The 27,093-nt window shown below is 39.9% G+C and overlaps 1 protein-coding gene across 2 annotated transcripts in view; it reads right to left on the reverse strand.

Annotated features, from left to right (window-relative positions):
- Oct-TyrR (Octopamine-Tyramine receptor) overlaps positions 1–27,093 on the reverse strand; it is a 1,114,805-nt gene that overhangs the window by 140,337 nt on the left and 947,375 nt on the right. The window lies entirely within an intron of this gene.

Here is a 27,093-nt window from a genome sequence, read left to right on the forward strand (position 1 = left end):
TCATGGGAGGAGATAACAATAGAATATGAAAAGCAAACCTAGAGGCGTATCGAAACCTGAAGTTTGCGGGGCCTAGTTAGTGCCTGCCTACCGTTAGATCACAGAGCCATTGATCGAACACTGGCGGTTTTACGTATTATAATGTAGCCAGCAACACGTGTGCTAACCATCCAAGATGTTACCATGCTCGGAGCTGTTTAACTTCGGAGAACTCACGGAATCGAGTCTTTCAACAACGTTGCAAGAGACAGTGGTGGTGTTATTGTTTTATGGGTAAGATTATCATTTGCCAGTAAGTCCTATGTTACCAAATGAGACCAAATGAACCACGTTTCAAAGTGGAAAATGATTACCACGGAAAAAGAAGAGGATAAACTCGGTGCTAAACAAGGTATCCAGTGTTCATTAAAATGGCTAGTGTTTATATAAATGTAATGTTTTCAAAAAGGGGCGAATATTTTATTTTTCTAACGTTGCATAAGATACCAGTTAAAAATATAGTTGCAAGAATATTTGACTTTCAAAATTTATTGTGAAAAATTTATCATTTTTTCAGTAAACTAATTGTTAAGTGAAATATCTTTAAACAAGTGCCGAGTTCTTCAGTTACCACTGGCTTACAGTGAGTAATAAAAATGTATCCAATAGGTCGAATGCCAGTCATACGCTGTGTGTACGTACGGGAGATCAGCTGCGCCTATGAAAATGCAACTTGCTAGAAAATTAAATATGTCTTTCAGTCGTATTTTAGGTGGACATTGAAAGCAATTTTGTTTACATGTTGCCTGATGTCAGTTTCCCAGTGCATAGTGAAAACTGTGCAGAAGGTAGTCAAAAATACTGCACTCTTTTATGTACAGCAAAATCCAGTTTTATAATATTTTTTATGAATTATTACTATACTGACTAAATTATATCCACACCTATTGGTGTCGCTGGGGAATTACGTATCTGACTGGTTTAAGTAATCACTTATTTTCGATAGAAATTGTTATTTTCTAGGACCAATTACAATTATTTCGCCAGCATACTAGACAGTCTGATCATATCGACAATAATAGAAAAGTGTTATTTACAAGTTATGGTATAAGCTACGGCTGGGAAATAGCATACAGTAGATGTGGAGGATTATGTAATGCAATTAGTAGGGTCAGAATGTTCAATGCGTTCGATAAAGACTTAAACCAGGCCATAAGGCTGTAACACGTACGCAATTTTTCAGAGAGAGAACTTCGGCCTCCCCGTGAATACTGCCTCCGTCACATTAACTACGCGAGGTAGAGTTGCAGTGGCTGTGTGAAGCAGTTAGAATATAAAATTTTCTCCGCCATCTGAGTGGAAAGTCTACAGCCGGACGTCGTTGAACAACCTTCAGCGACTCGGCCAAGGCGAAATATTACCTGTGTTAAATCAGTATTTGTGTGCTGCTCCTATCGAGGAGAAATCTGAGTCAATTCGTAACAAGTGGACAGTTATTTGAATGTCCTAGCAATTTATTGCGTGTGTTATTCTGGAATGTTCCGATCGTGAAACATTAACCAATATTAACTACCAACCAGGTAGACATTGTGTGCTTTATTACTCCAAACGGCAGGGTAAAGATATATAAGTGTGTGTCAAAAGAATTAATTCCCCCATTTCTGTTCAGCGTGCTGAAAGTTATGACTGAAATTTGTGGAATTTTTGTCGAAAAATCACTTTTTGAGTTTTGAGTTTAAAAATTAGCTCCATCTTTTCTCTATCAGAAACTGTTATAAATTTCCTTCCAGCGCCATTTTAAACCTCCCAGCGGCTATTGAAAGGGAGAGCGTGTGGGATTTAATGTCCGGTCCACGCCCTCTTTCTACTGAGACGCCACAGTCTTCGTTGTTGTTGAGTTGTTTGTTCGGAATTTTGAATATTGCGCGAAACATTTCCCTCTGAGGACGACAGACACTCAGCTACGCAGTCTCCTTTCATTTGTTTACTACGTAGTCAAAATAAATACTAAAATAAGAGAAATAATTTACTAGTCCAACAAAGGGAACTAAAAATGTGTTGCAAAACAAGAGTAGATTTATTTGAGCCGCACAAGTGTAGTTTCAAGGTTGCATATTTTCTCTTCTATCTTTGTTTACATTTTTTACTTAGTATTTATTTACGTCGCGTTGTGGACGCATGTTCCTGTTTTAATTTGTATAATTTTGCTCGAGAAATCTTATTCCTGAGTGATAAAATTATTTATCCAGTGAAAAGCAGTACCTAAGTTCATTTTACTGTGTATATATAGTGTGAATATTTTAAATTCAGTGTATATAACGAGATACTGCTTTGTTTCGAGTGTATTGGTAGTTATATACTTTGTTAGGTTAGGCAAACATCCTGTGTTATGATGGATAAAGGGCCCAGAACTTCTTATAGGTCAGGAAAGAAACGCCCTTCTAGGAGAAGTCTGGCTGCAAAATTGAGATATTCAGCAAGGAAATGTCAGGAGGTAAAGCCAGGTACAGCTCCATTTAGGCCTAGTGAGGAGGTTCCTGTTTCTAGTACCTTACCACCTCCAGTTATTACTGTTTCAGAAAGAAAAATCGACTCATTTTCTGATCCTTACCCTACCTCTAAATGTTCTAATGTTGCGCCTGTAAATTACACCTTAGTACATAGTGATGTGTGGAGTGAACTTGTGAAAGAACTACTATGTGGTGAGTGTCGAACCAAGTCAATTTTCATTCAATTTAGAGAAAGCCATGGTTTTTCCTCTAAAATTATTGTTAAATGCAGAAATTGTGATTATGTTTCTGCAAATGTATATAGTTCTCCAAGAGTGAAAAATAATAATTCACAGAGGCCTGCTTTCCATGTCAACAATGCTATGGTTGAGACATTTAGCACTCTAGGTAAGGGTCAACGAGGGTTGGAAAAGTTCTCAGTTGGTATGGGCATGAACACTTTAGGACCTAGGCCTTTTTCAGCCCACCTGAAACTTTTAATTGATGAGGGAAAATTAATGAGGAAAGAAGTACTAGATATGACTGCACAAGTTGTACGCAGTTCTCATGGAGCTAATGACAATGAAATATTAGATATTTGTGTATCATATGATGCGAGCTGGCATAAACGTGGTCACACATCCAACTATGGAGTAGGGTTTGCTATTGACATTCAGACTGGTATTGTGCTAGATTACCATGTGCTGTCAAAGTACTGTCAGAAGTGTGTGGTAGCTGAAAGGGACTTGGGGAAACATAGTTCAGAATTTGATACATGGTATGAAGGTCATAACAATTCTAGTGAGTGTGAAAAGAATAATTGTGGGTCCTCCAATGCTATGGAAAAAGATATTGGAGAGATTCTGTGGAGGAGGTCACTTGGCAAGGGGTTCCGCTACACTACCATGTTGTCAGATGGGGATGCTAAGACTCATGTTCATTTAAATCAGATTCAAGTATATGGACCAGGTATCACCATAGTAAAGGAAGAGTGCATTAATCATGTATCAAAACGCCTTGGCACTGCTCTTCGCAATACTGTTAGAGATTGGAAGGCAAAGGGTGAAACACTAGGTGGGCGGAAAGAGGGCAGCTTGACGGAAACCACCATGACCAAGCTTGGGCATTATTTCAGACATGCCATAGTCAACAACATCCCAGATGTGGCTAAAATGAAGAGGGCAATTTATTCTACCCTCAGACATTGCATGTCAACAGATCTCAACCCTCAGCATATAACTTGCCCCCAAGGTGTCGATTCTTGGTGCTTCTTTAATAGACAGCAGGCAGAGGGGAAACCAGTTGACAGTCATAGTCGAATGACTTGCAAGCTTAGGCCATCTGTTGTAACCAAGATTGCACCAGTATATCAGCGACTGGCTTCAGATTAAATGTTGCGACGTTGTTGTGCTGGTAAGACCCAGAATGCCAACGAGTCACTTCACAGCATGGTTTGGTCTAAGTGTCCGAAGGAAGTATTTATTTCCAAGTTAAAACTTGAACTAGGTATACTCAGGGCAGTCTCAGAGTTCAACATGGGACACTACAAGACAGCTGAGACACTTCATGCCATCAGGAATTCACTTCTTTCTTCAACCACCCAGTCATTGTGTAAATCACAAGACAACCGTCGTGTAGCTCGGAGCAGGAAGAGGACCAGTGAACAACACAAAAAGGAGAGAAAACATCACAAACTGGTAAAAATATCAACAGAAGAAAGATTTAGGAGGTCTGAAGGTGCAACGTATGCTGCAGGACAGTTCTAAAGTGAGTTGATTTTCTTATGCATTTTTTTCACATTTGTTTTTTCTCATGTATTTGTGTCTTAAAAATGCTCCTTGCGACACAATTGTGACCTGAAATGAATGAAACTTGGTGAGTCTACTCTTATATGTGCTAGGATGGGAAGTTATCATAGGTTTTGACATGGACTGGTTTTTTCTATTGATTTCCTGATGTAGAATTGGGGTCATGCTGTGAATTTTTAAATAAAAAATTTAATGAAGATTTCAGAATTTATGGAAGGAAAACTATAATTCTGATAACAAAACCGTTTATAACTTTTATTTCTGTATGCAAGAGCTACATTTCAGCAAATTTTTAGCTTCATCAGACAAAAACTTCATCGCAAGGGACTTTTCCGCATGAGTGCATTTTAAATGACAAAAAAAAATTATAACTTCAGAACCAAGGTACATACACAGCTAAAATTTAGTACAGGGTCTAACTGTATTACAATACATGTGTACATAAAATTTGGTTCCAATATCATGTAAATTGTAGAAGTTTTCAAATTCAGTCATAACTCCCCTTAAGTATTCTTCACGTCGCTCTGCGGTCACCACGTGGTTCTGGACACAGATATACAACTTTTATCTCAGTTTCAAATTCCCGAAAAACCGTGTGTGGATTCTTTAGTGCTGGTGAAGCATCAAGAGGATTTCAACGTAATGGAGTAGAGTTTCGCCTGTGAAGTCCTCATCTGCATTATTGGCTAGAATTGAAGCGCAGCCCTGATCGTAGAAGTGTAGTATCAGAGCAATGAAGCGACCACGATGTCGAACGTCATCGACTAAATATAAGTAAAATGTAAAAATGAAAATTCTCTCTAATTCTTCCTAAAATAAGTCACGATTTTCTCTCATATACGCAGTATATTTTTTCCTGTTGGTTAGATATCTTCTAGTGCCCAACTTTCTATTTCTACTTCTTACTTTCGTCTGCGGTGGATCTGTGATGTGATGTAATTATGCATTTTTACTCGTAGTCATGTGTGTGAAATTCATTTCTTCAAGTGCAAGCAATTCCTCAAGATAACGTCGGTAAAGTTAAGAATCATAACTTAATGAACATGGCCCGAAACTTTAAATCAGTTCCTCTAAAGTATACTCTTCGTGCTAATTTTGACTTATAAAACTGGAAGACGAGTTAGCTAAATGTTTCTAGATTTAAATTACACTAAGTTGAGGATATTTTTGTGCGAGTTATCTAGACTAATTCTAAAGTGAGCTTGACATGGCTGGGAAATAGGAGTAATGATAATAATAAGCTGTGATGTTGCTCATCACCGTGGCAATGAATATAATATGTAAGTAATGCTGTGGCTGAGTGTTTAAATTTTGGTATATTTTGGTGATATTTGAAGAAAATTCAAAATTATGTGCTCAAATTATTATGAAGTTCTGGTGGAGTAAATGGTTAGGTCGTCGGGCCTAGAATTGTTTGAATTATGGGGCAGATTGTTTACAGCTTGGCTCAGTTATTTCCATGTGATGAAATATCATGCTAATGAAGTGATAGGAATTTTAAGTACACTCAGCTCAAATGAGAGCGAGATGAAAGTTATTTAATAGTATTTCAGTCAGTGTAATTAATTCCTACAGTGTAATTAATTCTTGAGTGAACGATTTCTATTATTTGACGAGATTGACGTGCTGATTGTGGATATGATTTTATGATTAGTTATTTTGCCCACTCACTGCTGATATTGGTGATTATTGTGCTTTGTCATTGTGCAATCGTTGTGTGATGACTTGTCATTGCATTTCGCTGCAATGAGCTTGATGTTTCAACGTTTCTTCCACTATCTTTGTCTGAAATAGAGTGTGTTTAAATTTGTTACTGCAGTTAAAGGTCGGAGATGTTGATAATTTTGGCAGGATTGTCAGATATTTCAAGATTAGGAAAATCCAGCGATGATTACTAAAGAAGTGATGTAAATATTTATTTATTTATTTATTTATTTATTTATTTATTTATTTATTTATTTATTTATTTATTTATTTATTTATTTATTGATGTCTTCATTTGTGGCGAAGTTAGGGCTCTTGGCCCTCTCTTACACTTAACCATATTATGCGGCTTAATACTGAATACAAACTTAATATTCAAACTTAACACACTGTATATAATATAATAATAATATAACTTAATATAGACTAAAACTGAAATATTACATCCTGAGTCTCAAATTAGAAAAATAAATTCAATTACTACTCTAAGTGGAATTCATATAATATAACAGTAATTTATGTAAACTTTAGGGAACTATTTGCTCCAGAAATTCACTCACACATTCACACATAACTACATGAAATAGCCTACGTATTCAAGAGGAAATCTTTAGACTGTCTTTTGAAGGTAATTAATGAGGAACAATTTCTAATTTCAGGGGGTAAAGCATTCCATATTCTAGCGCCCGACACAAGGAAATAATTACTGAAGGCAGGTGTATGATGATGAGGTATTGCATTGTTTATAAGACTGTGTTAAACGATTTTTAAATTGATTAAAAGAAAGCTGTAAAGTGGATAAGGAAAAGGAGTGACGAATTTCACATATTGTAAATTTTCAAGACTGAAAGTAATATTTTCTTTTAAATGTAGGTTATTTCAGGGTTATTTCGGGTAGTTATTTTTCCTATATACATATGGCTAGGGCTTCGGCTGAATTAGGTAATTTTTAATCAGCTCTTGTGTTCAGAGTAATACTCGTATTTCAATAAGTTAATCCGCAATAATGAGTGGTAAAACGAAATTTCATTGACGATATTATTTAACTGAATAGTGAACATGCTCTTCAATGTTTATAGTTGAAGATAATATGTGAGTGTAAGTCGAAGTCAGTGACATATAAAATTAATTTCAGATATGGAAAACAGTGAGAAATCTCATTAATGGATCGAGTCTTTATTTTCAGTTTATGTTGATTTAATAGCTTTGCGGTTCGTTATTTAATGTCACATGAAATTATTTCTTAATAAAGGTTGGTACTATATCTGTTGGTTAATGTTTATTACTACTGTCCCATATTACTCATCAGGCCACACGAAACTTTCCTCCGTAAGATGTTCGTGCCTCCGCTGTGCTTTAATGGGGACAGAGTTGTTAATGCACTAATTTGCACGCTGGAGGTAGCTTTGTGTATTTCTATAGAGTGATGCCTGGTGTCTGTGAGCTGTGAGGGTTGAAATCCTTCACTCAACAGTTTTTTTGGAATTTGGTTTACGTCGCACCGACACAGATAGTTCTTATGGCAACGATGGGATAAGAAAGGCCTACGAGTGGGAAGGAAGCGTCCATGGCGTTAATTAAGGTACAGCCCCAGCATGTGCCTGGTGTGAAAATGGGAAACCACGGAAAACAATATTCAGGGATGCCGACATTAGGGTTCGAACCCACTATCTCCCGGAAGCAAGAGTACAGCTCCGCTCACCTAACCGCAGGACTAACTCGCCCAGTAAATGAAGCCTTCTTAATTTTCATCTTGTACTCGTGTAGGCACCATTTGTGAAGATTGGCATTCCTGAAGTATCGGACATTCTTGTAATTAAAAAAATGGCGTATGGCTTTTAGTGCCGGGAGGGTCCGAGGACAAGTTCGGCTCGCCAGATGCAGGTCTTTTGATTTGATTCCCGTAGGTGACCTGCGCGTCTCGATGAGGATAAAATGATGATGAAGACGACACATACACCCAGCCCCCGTGAAAGCGAAATTAACCAATTAAGGTTAAAATTCCCGACCCTGCTGGGAATCGAACCCGGGACCCCTGTGACCAAAGGCGAGCACGCTAACCATTTAGCCATGGAGCCGGACATTCTTGTAATGAAGTTATAATAAACAGCCGTGATAACTATTGCAACCTGAACACCGACTACGGACAAGGGCATTGATAGCATCGTAATAGGTATACAGAGTGTTAGGTGTATACGTGCAGATATTAAGCTAGTCGGCAAAGAAAAATACATCTCACAATGTACTTTTTACCTTGTTCTATTAGTTTGCCCATAACTGAGCCAAATATTTCAGGACCTAATGTGTTTTGAACGGCCGTAGCAGGATGCGCCGGTTACGTCATTCTGTCCACGCGTAGTGGAAGTACAGTGGCAGAGTATAGGGCTTGTTGAACCTGTTTCTTATCGCAGGCCAACACATGTTGTTGTGCACTTCCCCTAAAGGCTTGGCAAGTAGGAGAGGTTGACTCACGTGCCTGGCCACTTGCTGTACTCGAAAACCGGTCTAGGGTAGTCTGTGTGAAAAGTACACAGAATTCTTACAATGACGTCGAAGATCCGTACCAGCACATGCATGCGAATCAAGTGTTGTGTAGTTGTGTGTGATTTATAAGACGTCATTGGCATTACTCAGTGATCCAAGCTGACAAAATTAAAGGAAATAGTTAATAAGTAATGAAAAATGGGCGCAACATTTCTGTGCTGTTATTGCGACAGTCTACGATGAACTTCTGACAATAGACAATGCGAGTTGTCTATGCTTATTCATAAACTTTTCAGGTCAATGAAAGGACGGTGGACACTGAAAGAAAAGGCTATAAGTATTCAGTGAAATTGTTATTAATGAGACAAATTTCAAAAACCGTAGTTTCATCCATCGTGAACATTGCTCGAAGGAAAAAGAGCTACTGTGGAATTGCCGTCGGGCATTTGTAATAGAAGGCTTATTCTTCCTTTTCCTAATATGTTTACCCTCCAGGGTTGGTTTTCGCTGGGACTCAGCAAGGGAACCCACCTCTACCGCCTCAACGGCAGTGTCATGGAGCGTGAGACATTGGGTCGGGGATACAACTGGGGAGAATGACCAGTACCTCGCCCAAGCGGCCCCACCTGCTAGGATGAACAGGGGCCTTGCGGGGGATGGGAAGGGATAGAAAAGGAAGGGGGAAGGAAGCTGCCGTGGCCTTAAGGTAGGTACCATCGCGGCATTTGCCTCGAGAAGTGAAAAACTACGGGAAACCACTTTCAGGATGGCTGAAGTGCGAATCGAACCACCTCTACTCATTTGACCTCCCGAGGCATAATGTGCCCCATTCCAACTTTCGTGCCACTTTTCAAATTTCGTGTCAGAGCTCGAAATCGAACCCGGGCCTTCGGAGGGTGGCAGCTAATCACACTAACCACTATACCACAGAGGCGGACAGAAGGCTTATTACTGGACAGTAAGTGCCGATAGGTAAAGTGATGACTGTAATGGACCCGCTTAATTAGAACTTCCGTAATCATAATACTACTACTACTACTACTACTACTACTACTACTACTACTACTAATAATAATAATAATAATGTCTTTACGTTCCACTAACTAATTTTCACGGTTTTCGGAGACGCTGAAATGCCAGAATTTTTTACCGCAGTGCTTTTTAATGCAAGTAAATCTACAGACACGAGACTGGTTTATTTGAGCACCTTCAAATACCACCGAACTGAGCCGCCATCGAACCTGCCAAAGTGGGATCAGAAGACCAGCGCTCTATCGTCGGAGCTACTCAGTCCGGCATTAGAGGTTAGAATAAGTTGGTCGTGTGGTTAGGGGTGCGCAGCTCTGAGCTTGCATTTTGGTGATATTGGATTCGAACTCCGCTGTCGGCAGCCGGGAAGATGGTTTTCCGTAATTTCCCATTTTCACATCAGGAAAATACTGGGACTCTACCTTTATTAAGGCATCGAACGCTTCCTTCCCACTTGTATCCCTTTTCTCTCCCATCGTCGCCGTAAGACCTACTTGTGTCGGTGCGACGTAAAACAATTTGTAAGTACATGTTTCGGTAATTCCGGAGACATGTCCGCAATTATAAGATTAATAATAATTCGGACTTGTTAAAAGTCCACTATTTTCTTTAGTGTTTTCTGACAGATTACCAGCTACGAAGTTTGAGTGGGGCGTTTAAATTTTATTTTCGTAATAGTTAGTAATAATGGACTAACACAGTTTTTATTATAGTATTGGTAGGTGGCTTTACGACGAATGCAAGCTGACAGCCGCGCGCTCCTAGTCAAACGGCCAACTCGCTCAATAATAATAATAATAATAATAATAATAATAATAATAATAATAATAGTAAATGTTTGCGTGCCAATGGAGACGCGCGGTTTCGGAATTTTGCCCACGGGTATTCTTTAACGTGCCTGTAATTCTACCGATCAGAAGCGGACGTATTTGAGCACCTTCAAATACCAGTGGACTGAGCCAGGATCGAGCCTGCTAAGTTCATGAAACCAGAGCTTGAACCGTCTGAGCCACTCAGCCCGGCAACGTTTATTTTGATACGTTTAATAGGCACTGCAAAAGCAGAAAGCTTTAATTTACCATTAAACAAGTTCTTTTCGTTTGGAAGCACGAAAAGGAGGTACGTTTAATTTATTTATTTTTATAACATGTCCCATATGAAGCAAAACGTTCGATGTGCTTTGACAGTTCAATTCTGATACTACTCACTTGGAAATCCCATTCCACGCATTCTTTCGTTGACGTAAGAAACTTTATTTACGTACACGTCAACACGGGGTGTTTCTGCATACGGCGAGTTGGTCTCCCAAGAATCCATGGTATTGAAATCACACTGTGGGAGAATATTTCACGTAAGCAGTTTGACAAATTCACTAGACCTGTCACGTGCCGGTTCGGTCGTCTGCTGTTCCTAGCGACGGGGATGTGGTAGGACGGGTTCCCGCCCCTACATGAAACCACCGGACTAGAGGTATGAGCTGTCTGTCTGACCTTGACCTGAATAACAGCTGTCAGAGAGGCGAATTATCGTCCGTACTAGTACGCGAGTTACTTCGTTGTAGTAGTATTTGAATAATGCCAGTGTATGAATACCACGAATACCATGATATGCTGCTAGTGTATCGTGTGGCAGAACAGAGCCCGGGTCGCCCTCCATGAATCTATCGGAAAAGGCTTCCCAACAGACGGGTGCAGAATCCAGCAACGATACTTGCTGTACTGCAGCGTATTCGGGATGCAGGTTGTGTTACATCACGCTTTCAGAAGCGATGGCCTAAACGGCCACGTGTAATTCTAGACGAGGAAGAAGACATCCTGACAATGGAAATGAAATGGCGTATGGATATTAGTGCCGGGAGATCCCAGGACGGGTTCAGCTCGCTAGGTGCATGACTCTTGGTTTGACTCCCGTAGGTGACCTGCGCATCTTGATGATAATCAAATGAGGATGAAGACAACACATCCACCCAGCATCATGCCAGGGAAAATAACCATGATGGTTCAAATACCGACCCTGCCGGGAATCGAACCCGGGACCCCTGTAACCAAAGGCCAGCACGCTAACAGTTTTGCCATGGAGCCGGGCATCCTAACAATAGTAAACGATGATCCCGGGCGCCGTACGCGTAGTATAACACGTGCCGTTGGTGTACCAACTTAGACCATACGTAGGACACTGCATGAAGAACGAGGGCATCCTCACCATATTCAACGGGTGCAGTGTCTTTGACAGCTGATTACCATTTTCTTACGAGTTGATGTACGTCGCCACGACACAGATAGATCTTACGGCGACGACGGGACAGGAAAGGGGTGGGATCGTGAAGAAGCAACCGTGGCCTTAATTAAGGAACAGCACCAGCATTTGCCTGGTGTGAACATGGCAAACCACGGAAAACCGTCTTTAGGGGTGCCGAAAGAGGAGTTCGAACCCACTATATCCCACTCATGGGCTGTGGAACATCCCCATACAGTAGGAGAAGGCAATTTCCAGCACCGGTTTTGAATTAATACCTGGATGAGTGTAGTAGGAAGTCGGTTACGTGGACTAATCATCTTTTTATTAATGTTACCTTGCTCCTGTAGATACAGTACGTTACTTGAGCTTTCAGAGGACGTGTCGCTTCTACTACGCAGAACCACGTGGATTTTACACGATGGTGCAGACATTTCCTCAACGGTGGACAGGACGATGTGGAACTATCAATTGGCCAGCCAGATCTCCAGACCTTATTCCAATGGACTTTAATATCTGGGGGAACATGAAACAGAAAGTATATCGAACTGAAGTAACCACTTCGGACGACTTCCGTGAACGTATTGTTTAAGCAGCAGAGGATATTCTGAACAACCCTGGTGAAATGAAATGAAATGAAATGAAATGAAATGAAATGAAATGAAATGTCGTATGGCTTTTAGTGCCGGGATATCCCAGGACTAGTTCGGCTCGCCTGGTGCAGGTCTTTCCAATTGACTCTCGTAGGCGACCTACGCGTCGTGATGAGGATGAAATGATGATGAAGACAACACATACACTCAGCCCCCGTGCAATTGGAATTAACCAGTTAAGGTTAAAATCCCCGACCCGGCCGGGAATCGAACCCGGGACCCTCTGAACGGAAGGCCAGTGCGCTGACCGTTCAGCCAACGAGTCGGACACAACCCTGGTGTCTTGGCTCGAATGCGTCGCAACTGGATTCGGAGAAGTGAAGCCTGCAGGGAAGCCCAGGGTGATCACTTTGAACAATTGCTAAGAGTTTTACTTTGGTATGTCAGGTGTTACGCCATTTCTGCAACTTAATGGCTTGGGAGTACAGTACAGTATCGTTATAGTACTTTGAGTCTCGATAGGTCGATATTCTCATAAATCCGAGCAGGGAAATTTATGTACCGGTAACAAAAATTATAAATCGAGAGTTTCAGTGCGCGAGTGCGGAAGACGTGCTTGTTAAAACGCTAGACATTGACCTTGAACGCATTTCGGCAGTTGCTCAATCCTACACTGCATGTAGTTTTGGTTTGTTTTCTTTGCTACTTGCTTTACGTCGCACCGACACAGATACGTCTTATGGCGACGATGGGACAGGAAAGGGCTAGGAGTGGGAAGGAAGCGGCCGTGGCCTTAATTAAGGTACATCCCCAGCATTTTCCTGGTGTGAAAATGGGAAACCACGGAAAACCATTTTCAGTGCTGCCGACAGTGGGGTTCGAACCTACTATCTCCCGAATACTGGATACTGGCCCCACTTAAGTGACTGCAGCTATCGAGTTCGGTTTTATGGTTCTTTACGTGTGTTCGAGAAATTTATATTTTGTTTCTTATTCACTACGAGTTAAAACAGAAGACACTTTGCGTTTTTAAGGGCCGATGACCTTAAAACAGCAATCATCATCATTAACACGTATAAAAATTCAAGAAATGCTTGTTTTATATATTCATAACTACTGAATTATGAAAAAAATTCAATCAAATTAGTTATTTCATTCCCACACTCGTAGAGGGGTGGGTGGGCCGTCAGCTATACGTGTTGCTCTTGGGCCATGGAGTAAGGAAGTAGAGTTATGAGGATGAAATAATTCAAGTTGGACGTATGTCTTGTACGTACAATAAATTGAATTGAACATGTTAGTAAATACCTGAACGCGCAGAGAGATAACCGCAGCAACAACACGGACCCCAGAGGAGGCCCGCAGAACACACCACCCAGGACAGAGACCCCCCAAACACCCCGTTTATTGAGTATATTTTTATGGTACGATGTTGACATAGTACAATGTTGACATACATACCTGGGTAAATAAATAAACAAACAAACAGATAGAAGTGGTTGGCCTTGAACTTGCTGTGCCGAGTGAGACGAGTTCTTAGTCCAGATATGTGAACAAAAGAAGCACTGAGGTCATTGACAATGCTACACTTTTAAAGGCTACAGTGCAGATTAAAGGCGATGTATCACAAGGCCAAACTTAAACATGTAACAGAACGTAAGATGTAACTCTGTCACATGAGAAACGAAACACACCCGGGCTGGGGAAACAAACACAGATCTTGCAGCACTGTCTTGAAGCACAGGACATAAACATAGAAGTAAACCGGCACACGACACGAAAGGTGATTTAAGGACGGAAAAGGTATTGTGTCACATGAAGCTAAAGAGATGTTATAAATAAACGAAATAAACTAAATAATAAAATAACAATAATATAAAAATAACGATAATATTAATAAGAAAACATCAAATATGAATAACATGTATACGACTTAAAAGGAGAGTAAAAAGAGGAATAAGACGAAAGTATGAACAGGTGAACAATAATAATAATAATAATAATAATAATAATAATAATAATAATAATAATAATAATAATAATCAAACGAGAAAAAAGAGTAATAAGAAGAAGTTCAATATGAGTAGTAGCAATAATAATAAGACTTAATAATAATAATAATAATAATAATAATAATAATCATAATAATAATAATAATAATCATAATAATACCGGTAATGTTATTTGCTTTACGTCCCACTAACTACTCATACTGTTTCTGGAGGCGCTGTCATTTAGTCCCGCAGGAGTTATTTTTACGTGCCAGTAAATCTACCGACACGAGGCTGACGAGCACCTTCGAATGCCACCGGACGGACCCAAGATCGAGCCTGCTAAGTTGGAAACAAGAAACCAGTGCTTTAAACGTCTGAGCAACTCAGACTGGCCACTTTCATTCTGCTTTATTTACCATTACACCTATGCTTTTCTTTGCAAGCACGAAATAATAATGTAATTTTTTACGTCCCAATAACTACTTTGGCGGGTTTTGGAGACGCCGAGGTGCTGGAATGTTGTACCGCAGGACTTTTTTTAATGCAAGTAAATCTACAGACACGAAACTGGCGTATTTCAGCACCTTCAAATAACCAAGAATTGAGCCTCCATCGAACCTGCCAAGATGGGATCAGAATACCAGCGCTCTATCGTCCGAGGTACTCAGCCCGGCATTAGAGCTTGGAATACGTTGGTCGTGCGGTTAGGGGCGCGAAATTGTGAACTTTCATTGGGGAGATACTGGGTTCGAACTCCACTGTCGACAGCCCTGAAGATGGTTCTCCGTGGTTTCCCATTTTCACATCAGGAAAATGCTGGAGCTGAACCTAATTTAGGTCACGAACGCTTCCTTCTCACTTCTACCCCTTTTCTGTCCCATCGTCGCCATAAGACCTATCTGAGTCGGTGCGACTTAAAGCCAATTTTGAAAATCATCATAATTAGGACATTATACAACTCTCGAGATCCATAGTTATAAACGATGAGAAGTATTTTCTAGGCAGACATTATTGGCGAGTAGTCAATAATAATAATAATAATAATAATAATAATAATAATAATAATAATAATAATAATAATAATAATAATAATAATAATAATGGTATTTGCGTTACGTTTACGGTTTTTGGAGACGATGAGGTGCCGGAATTTAGTCCCGCAGGGGTTCTATTTACGTACCACTAAATCTACTGGCACGAGTGTGACGTATTTCAGCACATTCAAAAACTACCGGACTGGGCCAAGTTCGAACCTGCGAGGTTGGAGTCAAAAGTCCAGCACCTCAACCTTCTGAGCCACACAGCTCGGCAGGAGGCACGAAATGTAGGTACGTTTAATTTATTTATTTGTATAACATGTCCATTGTTCGTTTGAAATAAAACGTTGGCTGTGCTTGCCTAATTCAAATAAATCCCAGGCTTGCTTTCGTTGGCGTAAAGACATAGGTTTTCAGGTCATTTCCATACTCACTAGACCACGGGGCTGACGACCACAGATATCACAATCCCCTAAATGACGTAACAGCAAATGAACCAGTATTAACGCTGACAATTCGATACAGCTCCAGGGTCCGAAACCGATAACTAGGGTTGTCTGACGGAAACTAAATACTAACAACAAAACCAGTCTGGCGAGAATGTAACGTAACATGGTGAACACCGGTAGCAGCCTTCAGCTGTTATCGTAGTTCAGTCGCTCGTAAACATAAAACCAGTTTGGCAAGTATATTACGTAACATCTCGTGGCATTGCAAAGGTAGCGTTCAGCTTTTACAGTAGTATATTTGCTCTGAAACATAAACAGAAACCAGTTAGGCACGGATGGCGCGTGACTTGCCTGTTATCAACGGAAAGCTATTAATTCGCAGAACGAGGCATACTACCTATTCTAAAAACATCATATCACTTTGCTCTCGGAAATAACTTCCGCGGATTACTAAAGTTTGATAACCGGGCGAGTTGGCCGTGCGCGTAGAGGCACGCGGCTGTGAGCTTGCATCCGGGAGATAGTAGGTTCGAATCCCACTATCGGCAGCCCTGAAAATGGTTTTCCGTGGTTTCCCATTTTCACACCAGGCAAATGCTGGGGCTGTACCTTAATTAAGGCCACGGCCGCTTCCTTCCAACTCCTAGGCCTTTCCTATCCCATCGTCGCCATAAGACCTATCTGTGTCGGTGCGACGTAAAACCCCTAGCAAAAAAAAACAGTTTGATATATAGTGGTTCGTCACATCGTTCTGTATTGCTACAAGAAATATCTGCACGTATACACCTAACAACCTGTATATCCCACTCATTAAGTAAAGGTCTTCAATGGGGCTTGATTCAACAAACTATGGTCGTTGCAGCAAAGCAAATCTGCCTATGCATCATGTACTTGGAGTTCGAATATTTTCGGTGACGTAAAGATGGGAAAGTGCTAGGTTAGTGTTTATGCACTAGAGTCACAGTTTCTTTACGGTTAACCACTAGGTGTCAGGTGATGAACACATCATTATGCTCTCACTGTACGAAGAAACAGGACATGATGCATGAGAAGCACAATGCTTATATCAAGAACGATTTCCTGGGCGAAGGCAATTGGCTTCGAATACGTTTCGAAGTGTTTAGAGATGGCTGCGTGAAACGATGTCCTTTGGAAGGGACCTATTCTGATTGCACCAGTGACGTCTGATCATAATGAAGAATCTGTTCATAATGCGATAGAGAGCTACCGTCCGCGCTATCTCATGAGCTATAGTACAAGATGTGAACATGGGGCGCGCATTGATTCATAATAAATTGCTCTCATTGTTCAGGGATTAGAAAAAAATGGGAGTTTCCTTCCCTCTATTTACACCAACGATATCGTTTCCATAATTCAAGATCCAAAAAGTGGAACAATTTACCATAAGTTCGCCTTCCTATATTCCCACAAGAGCTTGTAATAGAGCCAATGAATTCGAAGTACCAGAGTGACCATGAAAATATTACATGTTAAAATGATCACAAATACTTAGTACTTGAGATGACAGGGAAATCAATCAATCAATCAATCAATCAATCAATCAATCAATCAATCAATCAATCAATCAATCAATCAATCAATCAATCAATCAATCAATCAATCAATCAATCAATCAATCAATCAATCAATCAATCAATCAATCAATCAATCAATAAATAAATCACTAATTATCTGCATTTAGGGTGGTCGTCCAGGTGGCAGATTTCCTGTCTGTTGTTTTCCTGGCCTTTTCTTATTGATATTGATTTTCATATTGATTATTAACTGTAAAGTGTGATTTGTCAGAAAAGATTTAAATTGCTTCGCAGGCGATATCTCGTCCAGTATATCAATAGTCCTATGCAATATAGGCTGTCAGATTCCACTTCTTGTGTGATAAAGTAAAGCGTGGGCGCTCGAATCATACTTTTCTCCTGGGAAAGCACGACATGTATTTGAACAAGAGACAAATAGGTTAAAAGCAATCCAAAGCTCGTCTTTACCATTGTGCTTCATTACACGTAATATTTCATGACGATTTAATTTAACTGTCTATGTAATGGATTTTTGATAATGTTGTTCTTATATAGCTGGTTTCTCTCATACTTTTCTTTGTTGCTATGCATATTATTGTGTCAGAAATTGTCATTTTTTCTTCCGAATAGGAGAGTCAAGAAGTTATTACGACATAGCATTCTGATTTACTATACTTTCATTACCATGTTTGAATGAATTTGTTCCTCACTGTTCTGGTAGCCGTATGCTACTGAGAGTAACGGGAATTTTTTGCTTACTGAAACAGAATATTCTAAACCGCGGTATTGCCTACAAACAGCAACGTTAGCATCATACAGGATACACTGTCACATTTTATATGTTTAGAAAGTAGAAGCCAGAGCGTTTGCCAGACTGCAAGCAAAAGCTCATACATGTTCATATCTGCATTGATATAACGTGTAAATGAATGGCAAAGAAGATGTTTGTGGGATTAACTCTTCAGCTGATATAACTAGTGGCAGGAATGAAGACAACTAACCCTTTTGTATGAGTCTGGGAAATAAAACTCGTCATTAAATTCCCACTCCTGCAGAGTGCCTGAGGAAGGCTGCAGCTGGCTATGGAGGAAATCCTTTGTTGACATTTGGAGACTTTGCTCTACTGAGGTGGAATGGGTAGACTAACTCGCATTGTTACCTTTACGAAGGATTAAGGTCGTAAAAGCACTCTGCAGAACAAGTTTGGCTGCTACCGAATGTTGACATGATGTACGTAATTAAGGGTGCACTGCTGAGTGTACGTTTCGTCCTTGCCCCTTGAGTATGAGAGGTGAAGAGTCCAGGAATCATGCGGATAGACATATAGAAGAAACAACTAGTTTCATTAATAGAAAAATATATATTGAATCATGAGCTTGAGACTAAAATGACATACAATACCACTATTGTTAATATCTGCTTTGTTTGCTATTTTTTTTACTTCGCACCGACACAGATAGGTCTTATGGCGATGGTGGGGTAGGGAAGGCCGAGGAGTTGGAAGGAAATGGCCGTGGCCTTAACTAAAGTACAGCCCCAGCATTTGCCTGGTGTGAAAATAAGAAACCATGGAAAACCTTCCTCAGGGCTGCCGACAGTGGGATTCGAACCCACCATCTCCCAGTTGCAAGCTCACAGCTGCGCGACCAACTCACCCGGTATTCTTAATATCATTAGTCTCTTCTTCTTCTTCTTCTTCTTCTTCTTCTTCTTCTTCTTCTTCTTCTTCTTCTTCTTATTATTATTATTATTGCTATCATTATATTTGCTGTAGTCAACATACAGTACTGTAATAATAAAATGGTATTCCGCAAAAGTAAAACCTACAATTTTAAATTAAAAATAGACCATAATAATTAAAACACTGCAGATAAGTTCTGGACGTATGTGTCTTGAAATCGTTACTGGCAGTGCTGTAGATATCCAAGTTACGTCCAAAACTATCAAATATCGTGATATTCAAGTAAAAAATTAACCTTTTCTTCTTGTTGCTAGCTCGTTAACGCTCCACTATTATAATTAGTATTTCGGTGACGCTGAGGTGGTAAGAGTTTAGAACGGAAAGTTAGCAGCCTTGCCTTTTATTAATGTCCTGTTTCAACATTTCTCTGACTTGAAAATCGGAAACCGCGGGAAACTAGTTTTATGGTAGCTACCACTGAGGGCCAAACGAACCATCTACGAATTGCAAGCTTAGAGATACACACCGCGTTTCGCGTAGCTAACTCAATATATCCAGTTGGAAATAAATCTCACATTTTCAACAGCTCAGTCTCTTTTAGTGACATCCCGGTAATTAGTCAGAGTGTGGATGTAGTAGAAGTACACACGCCGTAGTTGTCATCAATACACATTTAGGAAGGTTGTGGCAGGTTTTTAAAATTTTCAAATTAAACTGCTAAATAATTACGAAGTTGGATAATACAGTTACGACCGGGCGAGTTGGCCGTGCGCGCAGAGTCGCGCGGCTGTGAGCTTGCATCCGGGAGATAGTAGGTTCGAATCCCACTATCGGCAGCCCTGAAGATGGTTTTCCGTGGTTTCCCATTTTCACACCAGGCAAATGCTGGGGCTGTACCTTAATTAAGGCCACGGCCGCTTCCTTTCAACTCCTAGGCCTTACCTATCCCATTGTCGCCATAAGACCTATCTGTGTCGGTGCGACGTAAAGCCCCTAGCAAAAAAAATACAGTTACGATTGAAAAGAAAACAGATTTATTGTTTGATTTCACTGCTGAACGTCTAGCTGCGAACATGCTCAATGATAATTGAGTATAGATGAATGTTGCATAATCATAATGAAATAATGAGGGAGGAGGAGCAATTGCCAAATGTACGTCCAACTTCTCTCATTATTACCTAAAATTTTATTCGGTTAGGGAATACCAAGTTCAAAATAATCTGTTATAATACACCCCGCTGTTATTTATTTTTATTATTTCCGTGCTTAATGAATTTTTCTGTGTAACTTGTCGGTACAAAACGCCATGTCCATTTACGCTTGTTGTAGTTCCCAGTAATGAATTTGGTAGCTTGTTGAGCAGCATTGAAAGCTGACGTAACTGAATGAGCACATATATCCGTAGTAAACACAGTTCCGGACAAAACAATTGCTTGGGCAGTGTTAATTAATATCAGTTATCTTTGATTGATTACATGTTAGGGGAAGATTAATTCATCTCTCCTAATCTAGAGCCCCGCAGGACATGTTCCTCAATGTTCTGTCGCACAAGAAGCGGTTGTTTAAATACCGCAAAGTTTCACAGATGAAGTGGTTTTAGCCTGTAACTTAGTTAATATTAGCACTTACTATCGTAAAGTTAACCGCCATTACTATCAAGCTTAAGGCAAAGGCTATTAATTTCTAGTGTAGGATTCGCTTACATTCTGCCGGGAGCATGCTGCCATTACTAGCACCGTCAGTGGTAAATTTATGGCTGTGGCTGTGCAGACACATGATATTGTGCACGGATGAGGTTAGCAGCCTGACACATTAAGACTCTTTTAATGTAAGCTATCAATGTTACTTCCACAAGTTAATTAATTATGGAATTCATGAGGTTCTGTCTGTCTCTACTCTGCTGTAAGTGATAATATTTCTGATAGCTTTTGAAGTTCAACAAACATATATTTACCTAGTAGAAAAGAAGGACTTCTTTCAATACTAAGTATGTTAAACTTCGTCCGAGGTTATTTATCCCAGACACACAGGTAAATTTAATATCGTCATGATTGTCTTGGAGCTGAATCTAATGAAATAACGAAATTTTCTTCTTTCTTTGAAAACAAAGATTTACGGAAGTATATCAAGATATACAATAAAATAAGTTTCTAAATCAACATGGGAGTGTGAGAGGGTAACTTGATAACACCAAGGATACTCGACCTCCATGGCTGAATTCCAAATATGAATTTATGATATCCTCGCGGGTAGTTTCTGAAATCATTAGGAACGTAAGCAGATCGGCCATCAGAGTAATATCGATATTGAACCGATATTGAACGAAGTAGGTCACATGAAGAGAAATAATGATCAGGTGAGACTTTGCACTCTTTGTTGTACCGATATTTTGAATATTCAAGCTGAAGTCGTCGTGGCTTGGAAGCATGCTGTAAATATAGGTAATCTTCGACGTTGCTGAGGCTTGACACACCATTCGACATGCACTGCTTGATGAGAAAACTGATTGTGTATTTTCAAATCAGGACAGTAAACAAAACTTCTTAGCTTTAGCCATTATGTAAAAACTAGTTAACTCTGTGGCCTGTGAATTTCAGGTTTAAAAGAAAGATGAAGAATGAGTCAGATGAGTCCGTTGATGTAGGATCTCAACTTCACTAGTAAGTTTATAACTTTTCATAAAAGGAAATCTGATCACTGCCAATATGACCAAATATAAAACTTCTGTAAGTTCTACATTTTATTCTGAGCTTGTAAATTGCATTTAAATTGGAACGAATCCCATAAATGAGCTTCATGGTGAGAATTAATTCTCGGTCTTGTGATAGATTTTGGGATGGTGATCTCATAATTTGCACTTATACTTATTATGAAGATGGATACTGCAATTACGTTTCTAAAATGCGCAATCTAACGACGTAAACATCCTCTCCTAATACCAGAAAAGTTGGTGATTGTTTACTGTTTGTGAATCTATTTGACTATCAGACGTACTACGAAATCCCTGACACTACAAATGTGCTAGATGAACTGAAACGTCTAAAAAGGAAACAATGGGCAGCTATATACTAAAATTAGACAAGACAATATAGTGTATGATACATTACATTACTGATAAAGAACTGTTGTGACATTTTATTAATCATACGCTAGTCTACACATTACTTTCAGAATTGTACTATCTGTGATTAATATTGTTGAATGTCGCCATAAGACCTATCTGAGTCGGTGCGACGTAAAGCAACAAGCAAAAAAAAATATATTGTTGAAACTAAAATAAAATACATCATGTTACTTTATAACGAGTCATCTTCATCCCAGGAATTAGGTAACGTTGTTTACTACTTTCATATCAGTATCGATGTATGAACTTATGTAAATATATGTTCTGTTGAATTCCATGACTGAAGAGGAGAGAAAAATTGTGATGATACCAGAAATGGGGATTAACTTTTAAAAATGAGGTTTCTAAGATTTTGCCATCGGACATTCTTACCTCTGCGTCAACTGCCTCCACTTACCTCTTAGAAACGAGTCAACGTTCAGTCTGCAGGCCTCTGTGAACTTGTCACGTGTTTTCACAATCCTCCATTTGGAACAAACATTCTTTCCAACCCTCTCGTAATGAAATAATTCAAAATCGATTCTAAACATTGCCACCTTGATTTCCCTCTACATTCCCTATCCCACCCCCTGAAGACCTAGTCCATTTCGTTGGTTGGTAAACTATCCTCCTCAAACCGCCACATATGATGTCATTACCAAAGCCCATTTATAGCGTAAAGCTTCATTGACGTTTTCCCTAAATTAGCACTTACGTCTCCATTCCGAGTACCATTTTCCCACCCGTTTATGCCACCAATCATGCTCACTACTTTCATATCAGTTACTTCCAAGTTACCAATAGGATATCATGGGTCTACAGCTTTCACTCCTGTGCAACAATGTTGATCGGGAAACAGAACGATGTGAAGATAGTTTCGTCCGACAACTTACTTCTTTCTTACAGAAAATGTTTTACTGCAACCGGATGTTCACTGCATTAGTCTTTGATCCCAATTTCACTTACACTTTGATGACTACAATTTTGGGTGAATAAACAACCTAAATACTTGAAATGATACACCTGTTGTAGTTTTGAACCCAAACCTCGTACTACCATGAATTTTTGACTTGGGCCAGGCCGTAAAGATAAATGTCTTTTATTGCCTGTAATAAACTCCTCCCAGTTCCATAATTCCTCACAATTCCCGTTGGTATTCCCTCACATGCCTTCCATAGATCTAGGAAAAATAAACAGAATTTTCTATTCATTTCATATTATTTATCCGTTATTTGAGGCATACTTGACAACCTTCTCCTGACACCCTCGACGTGGTCTGAAACCACATTGGTTAAATTCAACTATATCCAACTTACTCTCCAGCATTTATTGCACCCTCCTTTTCGAAAGGCCTGTAACCACTCTGCCTTGATCAATGAAATACCTCGATAGTTACTGAAATTCTTTGCTGTAGATAGGAGAGAATACTCCCATGAAACCATAAGGTATCTAACTCACATTCCATACTAATCCTATTAATCTGTGTAGCAATTTCATCCCTCCATTCAGGCTATATTTCACCATTTGTAATACAATTTCATCTTTATCTGCATTTTATCGAAAATGTTCGCCACTTCAATATAAATATTTCCTATTGAGATGAGCATATTTTCGGAACATTCCTTCCATCCTATAAGTTCACTAGGATCTGCAATAAGTTCAGAGGATTACCTCATGTCAGTATTCATTTCCCATTTCCCTGTCTTTCTAAGATTTTTTATTACTGCCCCGACAGGTTTACTGTCCGCTTGACTTACCTTTTTCAGATTATTACTGAACCATGATCATATTTTGGACTCTAGGATGGTCTGTTTCGTTCCGTTTGTTTTATCCACGTGAAATTCCCTAGACAAATCAGTAACTGTTTGGAGCCATTTTTGGTATACCTTCCTTTCACGCTTACATGCTGCTCTGACTCATTATTCCGCCAAGATGTTATCTTTTTCCTCATCTGTACACACTGTTGTACTTAAGCATGCCCTCGTCGTTCCTATAAGCGCATCCGTATATGCAACACATACTTTCTCTCTATGCTGAAACTACTGACCGTCTACCTGTATTCTATGGTACTTTTCATTAATCGTATCCACGTACCTCTGAATGATTTCTTCGTCCTGGAAATTCTCAAACATAATCAGTATAGACGTCACTTTTGCTATCCCAGGCCTAGTGCTACTAAGTTTTTTTTTTGTTTTTTTTTTCTTGGCTAGGGGCTTTACGTCGCACCGACACAGATAGGACTTATGGCGACGCTACTAAGTTTTCTAAGTGGTCTGTAAAATCGGAAATACTTCGAAATACCCATACTTTTATAACGTATTCCCTTATTATTATTATTATTATTATTATTATTATTATTATTATTATTATTATTATTATTATTATTTGCTACGGGCTTTACGTCGCACCGACAGAGATAGGTCTTATGGCTACGATGGGATAGGAAAGACCTAGGAGTTGGAAGGAAGCGGCCGTGACCTTAATTAAGGTACAGCTCCAGCATTTGCCTGGTGTGAAAATGGGAAACCACGGACAACCATCTTCAGGGCTGCCGACAGTGAGATTCGAACCCACGATCTCCCCGATGCAAGCTCACAGCCGAGCGCCTCTACGCGCACGGCCAACTCGCCCGGTATTATTATTATTATTATTATTATTATTATTATTATTATTATTATTATTATTATTATTATTATTATTATTATTATATTGGTACCAGCGTATGTACCATAATATACGCCATTCCCTTCCACAGAGAATTGAAAAATGAGAAAGGGAAGCTTTAATTTGAGCAAAAATGTTGATCACTTATTATTTAGTCACTGCATGTATAGGATAAGCCCGCCCCGTGGTGTATGGGTAGCGTGCTTGCCTCTTACCCGGAGTCCCCGGGTTCGATTTCCGCCCAGGTCCACTCTGCCTACGTGATTAGAATTGAGGGGCTATCTGACGGTGAGATAGCGGCCCCGGTCTAGAAAGTCAAGAATAACGGCCGAGGGGATTCGTCGTGCTAACCACACGACACCTCTTAATCTGCAGGCCTTCGGACTGAACAGCGGTCGCTTGGTAGGCCAAGGCCCTTCAAAGGCTGTTTTACCATGGGGTTTGGTTTGGTTTATATACAGGATAAAGTCTTAATAACCACTGAAAATACTCCCTAGTTTCACATAGATGGATGAAAATAAGATAAATGCCCTTCTCTTCTTTAAATCAGAGATAAAAAGAAACCAAGATCGAAACCCATGTCCACATTTCAAGGTTAGATTTTTGGCGATATGGTTGTGTGTGTCTGCGGCAATACAACCAGGAGACACTTCTGTATTTAAGTGAAGACGGTGATGAACGTATAGTTTTTGCTTTCAATGTACAGCCCCTACGTTATCTGAGAATGAATCAGTGTGTTTCATTAAACCATTGTCAGACTCGTTGGCTGAACGGTCAGCATACTGGCCTTCGGTTCAGAGGCACGGGGGCTGGGTGTATGTGTTGTCTTCATCATAATTTCATCAGCATCATCATCACGACGCGCAGGTCACCTACTTGAGTCAAAGAGAAAGGCCTGCAACCGGCGAGCCTAACCAGTCCTGGGATATCCCGGCACTAAAAGCCATACGACATTTCATTAAACCATTTGATGGGAAACAATCGATCCTAAAGTGTATTTACTAATTCTAATGGCCATACAATTACACTGCCACACAGTCACGCTAGTTAACGCCTTATCTCTGTTATCAATATTCACCACACTTGTTATTTGCTCTGAGACAAACTAATACGATTACAGTAGGGTCACTTGTGAATCTGGACCCTAGAGCAGATCACGATAAATCTCACAGTACAGCTATTAACTGGCGCACACTTACAGTTCGCGCACGCATAAACACGGTCTCACATGTCTGTACGCGGAATACGGTCCTTTCACACACGGAAGTATTCGCTGCCCCTCGTTGCTCATCTTCCCTGTGGTCACTCAGTTGTACTCTTCGCATTCACCTTCAGTTTCAAAAACAGCACTACGAGCACTCCCAGTGCTTCACAGCTCTCGCTCGTGGCACTGTACTGTCTCAATCACCAGAAGAACTGAGCCCACACCGAAACGTCTCGGGCTAGTCTGACCTGCCTTTTATAGGGTGGCCGGCCCTTCCCGATGTTTCGCAGGAGTGGAAAATCTTGGGAATCTGTAGAAGTCGAATCCTCTTGTACAATTTTCTCGTAGTTTCATAAATCACTGGAAGGCACTTAGCAATGGAAGTGGTGGCACTAGATGAGCTGGCCAATGAGCGCCTGATTCGTGTCTGTTTGGTAGTAGCGAAGCAGAATGCCGTACTAGCTGACGTCACTTGCAACCGGGGCCGAGTTAGATCACCCCTTCTAAGGCCTTCAGTACAAAATGGCGTACCTACCGAATTATTAATTATTATTATTTCTATTGTTATTATTATTATTATCACTGCATTACTATTCTTAAAATCAAGAATGTCAACATGGTCCATTAATTAATAGTTTTCCTTGTAAACACATTTCTTCCTCAGTATGAATACTGCTCTTTTGTTTCGTACAAAACAGTTAAACAATATTTTCTCCACATCATCCCCGTCCAGTCCCATTACAAGCTTTTTATCATTAATACTATAATCTCCCCCTTACAAATGTACGATACTGCCCATAAATACAACAAAAAATAAGGAATATTCCTAGCAACTCATTTCGGAACATCTGGGTACTTTTATATCAGCCCAAGTGACGTCGTTTTTACCGACATCCATCTTGCTCTCTTCCTTTCTTTCTTTAACATTTGCAATATTAACTGTGGTGTTCAGGATACATTTTACTATCCCCACTTAATGTGTCCGCCGCTACATCCCTTTTTACTGACACTACTGAAGTATTTTGGAGTAAGAAAATTGACTGAAGTGCGAAAACACAAAAATAATACAAATAAAGTGATTAGTTCTTTCTAGAGCTACCCTTCT

Source organism: Anabrus simplex, chromosome 2 (genome assembly GCF_040414725.1).
Source record: "Anabrus simplex isolate iqAnaSimp1 chromosome 2, ASM4041472v1, whole genome shotgun sequence".
Lineage (NCBI taxonomy): Eukaryota > Metazoa > Arthropoda > Insecta > Orthoptera > Tettigoniidae > Anabrus > Anabrus simplex.